We start from the raw sequence: 5,301 nt of genomic DNA on the forward strand, positions 1-5,301 counted from the left end.
AAGCGATTCTGTGAACAATGTACAAGTGTGTGTTATATATAGAGACTGACTGTATGTTTATAAGGTGATGTGTATGTAGTGGTGGTGGGGTGGGACAATCGGTGGAGTCAGTGATCAGCCTGATGGTTTGGGGAAGTAACTGTTTTTGAGTCTAGTGGTCCTGGTGCATTGCCTCTTTCCCAATGGGAGTGGGACAAACAGTCCATGAGCAGGGTGGGTGGGATCCTCCATGATATTGCTGGCCTTTTTTGGGCACCTTTCTGTCTATGTGTCCTTGATGGGGGGTGGGGGAAGCGGGGTAGGCAGTGGGCTACCCATTCTAGAGCCCCCCTGTCTGCCGCAGTACCACACACTGATGCAGCATGTCAGAATGCCCACAACCGCGCAGCTGTAGAGGTCATCAGTGTCGCTGTGCATAGACCAGCTTGCTTCGGCCTCCTCAGAAAGTAAAGCTGGTAGTGAGCTTTCTTGCAAACAACAGGAATTCTGCAGATGCTGGAAATTCAAGCAACACACATCAAAGTTGCTGGTGAACGCAGCAGGCCAGGCAGCATCTGTAGGAAGAGGTGCAGTCCACGTTTCAGGCCGAGACCCTTCATCAGGACTAACTGAAGGAAGAAGTGAGCTTTCTTGATTGTGGCGGACGTGTCTGAGACCGTGGGAGGTTGTGAGAGATGTGCACCCCTAGGGGTTTGAAGCTGCCCGCCGATGTGAAGACGGGTGTGAGTGGAGCACACTCTTGCACCTCTCCAGACCCCTTGGGCAGAGATGCTCAGAATCCCCCTTCGATCTGGAATTCTCACCTTCAACCTCTTCTTGGGCAGCAGGCTCAGATTCCAGCAACGCTATGAACTAAAATCCCTATTAGATCCACTGTAAATCTCACCCTAAACCTCTTCTTGGGACTGGGCTCCAGATTCCAATCACTGTACAAAAGAATTCTCTCGGATCCCCTGTAAATGACCTTAACCAAGACTTAGCTGTGTTGCTTACAAATGTAAGTGAGTGGACCTCTTCCCTAGTGTGACCATTACTGAGCTGACTTCATCCATGCTAACTAAAAGAGTTAATCAATTATGATTAGGGAGTGTGGCCTTTGGATCTATATCAAATGGGGGTACAGTATTTGATAAAAGTTGTACGAAGGAACCAGGTTTGGTATGTGATGGGGGTATCAGATACCTACCAAACCTGGTTCCTTCATACGACTTTTATGAAATGCTTTGTCATTCACCAATGAAACAAAAGGACAATGTCCATTTGCCCCGTTGTCTTCTGTTCCATAGAGTGTGAATCAGTCACCAGCCTACACTCCAGGCTCATACCCTACCAAGAGACGTGAAACAGATTGGGTCTGTACTCTTTGGAGTTTCGAAGAATGAGGGGTGACCTTACTGAGGGAGCATTGTTGTTGCTCACCCCCACGCCTTGTGGCAAAACGGGTGACAACCTTGCGGTTTCTTGAGCATTTTGTCCGTTGTTTTCATGAGGCCGAGAGGCCAGCTCAAAGCTCAGCCCAGCACAGATGAAAAGTGTGCAAGGAGCCGGCCAGTTTCGAACCCAGGATTATTTACCTTGAAGTCCGGTGCAGATGCCACTAAACCACTGGCTGGCTATTGAGGGAGCATGATAGGGTAGATTTTGATGTGTTTTCACTAGCGGAAGAGTCTCAGATGAGGGGACAGAGTTACAAGATAAAGAGTTGGTCATTTAAAATAGACTTTTTTTTTCACAGAGGTTATTCAATCTCTGGAATTCTCTGCTCCTGAGGGTTGTGGAAGTTCGATCACCAGAGGCATTGAAGGTGGATGTAAATACATTTTACAATAAAAGATCGGTAATCGATGGCTATGAGGAACTGATACAGGACAGGAGTTGAGACCTGGGGTAGATCAGCTGTGATCTCATTTAACTGTGGGACAAAGTTAAGGGGCCAAGTAGCCTTGTGTCAAGGTGAGGTAGACCAGAGCACTGGAGTGCAGACAGGACCATTCTCTGAACTGCTCAGCAGAGTTAGGGGTTTGTCATCATCTGCAAGTACCTCATGTTTATCAGACCCTTGAACACAAATATCAACTCTTGATCTCTCTATCTTGGCCTTTGCACTTCATTTGCTTACCCACACTGTAGTCTCTCTTTTAGGATATTCCCTAGGACCTTGAGGGAAGTTAGTGTGGAAATAGCAGGGGCTCTGACAGAAATATTTCAAATGTCATTAGAAACGGGGATGGTGCCGGAGGATTGGTGTATTGCTCATGTTGTTCCATTGTTTAAAAAGGGTTCTAAGAGTAAACCTAGCAATAATTGGCCTGTGAGTTTGACGTCAGTGGTGGGTAAGTTGATGGAAAGTATTCTTAGAGATGGTATATATAATTATCTGGATAGACAGGGTCTGATTAGGAACAGTCAACATGGATTTGTTCATGGAAGGTCATGTTTGACAAATCTTATTGAATTGTTTGAAGAGGTTACTAGGAAAGTTGACAAGAGTAAAGCGGTGGATGTTGTCTATATGGACTTCAGTAAGGCCTTTGACAAGGTTCCACAAGGAAGGTTAGTTAAGAAGGTTCAATTGTTAGGTATTAATATTGAAGTAGTAAAATGGATTCAACAGTGGCTGGATGGGAGATGCCAGAGAGTAGTGGTGGATAACTGTGTCAGATTGGAGGCCGGTGACTAGTGGTGTGCCTCAGGGATCTGTACTGGGTCCAATGTTGTTTGTCATATACATTAATGATCTGGATGATGGGATGGTAAATTGGATTAGTAATATGCAGATGATACTAGGATAGGTGGCATTATGGATAATGAAGTAGGTTTTTAAAGCTTGCAGAGAGATTTAGGTCAGTTAGAAGAGTGGGCTGAGAGATGGCAGATGGGGTTTAATGCTGATAAATGTGAGGTACTACATTTTGGTAGGACTAATCAAAATAGGACATACATGGTAAATGGTAGGGCATTGAAGAATGCAGTAGAACAGAGAGATCTAGGAATAATGGTGCATAGTTCCCTGAGGGTGGAATCTCATGTGGATAGGGTGGTGAAGAAAGCTTTTGGTATGCTGGCCTTTATAAATCAGAGCATTGAGCATAGGAGTTGGGATGTAATGTTAAAATTGTACAAGGCGTTGGGTGAGGCCAAATTTGGAGTATTGTGTACAGTCTTGGTCACTGAATTATAGGAAAGATGTCAACAAAATAGAGAGAGTACAGAGAAAATTTACTAGAATATTACCTGGGTTTCATCTCCTAAGTTACAGAGAGAGGTTGAACAAGTTAGGTCTTTATTCTTTGGAGCGTAGAAGGTTGAGGGGGGACTTGATAGAGGTATTTAAAATTATGAGGGGGATTGATAGAGTTGACGTGGATAGGCTTTTTCCATTGAGGGTGGGGGAGATTCAAACAAGAGGACATGAGTTGAGAGTTAGGGGGCAAAAGTTTAAGGGTAACATGAGGGGGAACTTCTTTACTCAGAGAGTGGTAGCTGTGTGGAACGAGCTTCCAGCAGAAGTGGTTGAGGCAGGTTCGATATTGTCATTTAAAGTTAAATTGGATAGCTATTTGGACAGGAAAGAAATGGAGGGTTATGGGCTGAGTGCAGGTCAGTGGGACTAGGTGAGAGTAAGTGTTTGGCACGGACTTGAAGAGCCGAGATGGCCTGTTTCTGTGCTGTAATTGTTATATGGTTACTCAATATATGTGTGTTTGGCAAGATCTGTCTGGAAGGCATGGAAAACAAGCTTTTCATTGCTTCTTGTCAATAAAAACTCAAAGGTTTCAAAAGTACATTTAATGTCAGAGAAATGTATACAAATCCTGAAATGTATACATCCTGAAATGCTTTTTCTTCGCAACCATCCACGAAAACAGAGGAGTGCCCCCAAAGAATGAATGACAGTGAAATGTTAGAATCTCACAGCTTCCCCCTCCCACGTGTAAGCCGCAGCAAAGCAACGATCCCCCCCTCCCTGATCAACAAAAAAAAGCATCGGCACCCACCACCGAGCACTCAAGCATGCAGCAAAGCGACAGCAAAGACACAGTCTTGCAGTACCCCAAAGATTACTCGTCTACCCAGTATTTGACATACCACAGGCGCTCTCTCTCCCTAATAAGGGAGAAAGGGGTGTCTCTGTTTCACAGTGAAAGGGGAGACATAACAAACAACTCGCTGGTTTACGATGTTAAAAGTCCATTGCTTTGTTTTTTCCAAGCTCTGTGCCCAAAGAACTCAGATCTCTGGGCACACAGCCATAGACCTTCCGTCTCCCATGACACACCGGATTCCTGCAGAGATTCCGACCTTTGGTCCACCCGTCTCCAGAGCCACGAGATCCCAGGACTCCGAAGGCGAGCTAATCTCTTAGGCCTCATCTCGAATAACGGCCAGTCCCGAAACTCAGAAAGTGAGCCCCATACCCGCAAAGAACGGAAGTCAGCGTGAAACTCCAGGTCAGGGTCTTCAATGCCAATCATGCCAGGAAAGGAGGAGCTTTGCCATTAGTGAGCGGGAGATGGAAGTGGAGACAAAAGAGAGTGGTGAAGGTGGAGGCTGTGGAGTGCAGGGCAGGAAGTACCTCCAGTGATTCAGCTTCTACAACCCTTGGGGCAGAGAGTTCCAGAGACTACACACCTCAATGGCAAGGACTGCCCACAAAGAACGTATCCAGTTGAAAGCCAGTAACTGCGGTGTGAACAGGAGGCACATGGGTGGTGAGGATCTTCCTCTCCTTCCCCTCTGGCTGCACCGTCGCCTGGCCACAAAACAAACATTTCAACCTAAATTTATAAATGGAACCACAAGGGGCAGTGCACAAAGGTTGGCTTGCTACTCTTGTACCTCTCCAAAGTGTCTGTCCAAGGGATGAAAGGGAAAATGGACAGGTATATGAGTAGCTTGCAGCTTGTAAATCAAATGAGAGGGAGCTGAAATTTCTGACGGATTTAGTCCCCTTGTTGATTACCAACGACATTGCAACAGCAAGAATAAGGGAGCAGGGATAGCATGTCCTCGTCTGGTTCTGAGCCACGTTGTTCCACAAGAGGAAGGGATGTATCTCCATGAGTCTGCAGCAAGCGATTTTGGTGTTGGAGCTCTTGTGGAATGCATTGAAATGGTGAGGTTTAATTGCAAACCTCCCAGTAGTGATGAGAGTGTGAGGGTGGATGTTGGGTGATGAAACAAACAAAAGCTCCTGCTGATGGATATCTGAAATAAAACTAGAAAATGCTGGAAATGTGCAGCAAGTCAGGCAGCATCTGTGGGAAGACAAACTGTTACATTTCAGGACCTGTTTCTCTT

This window comes from Mobula birostris, chromosome 4, assembly GCF_030028105.1.
Source record: "Mobula birostris isolate sMobBir1 chromosome 4, sMobBir1.hap1, whole genome shotgun sequence".
NCBI classification, from domain to species: Eukaryota; Metazoa; Chordata; class Chondrichthyes; order Myliobatiformes; family Myliobatidae; genus Mobula; species Mobula birostris.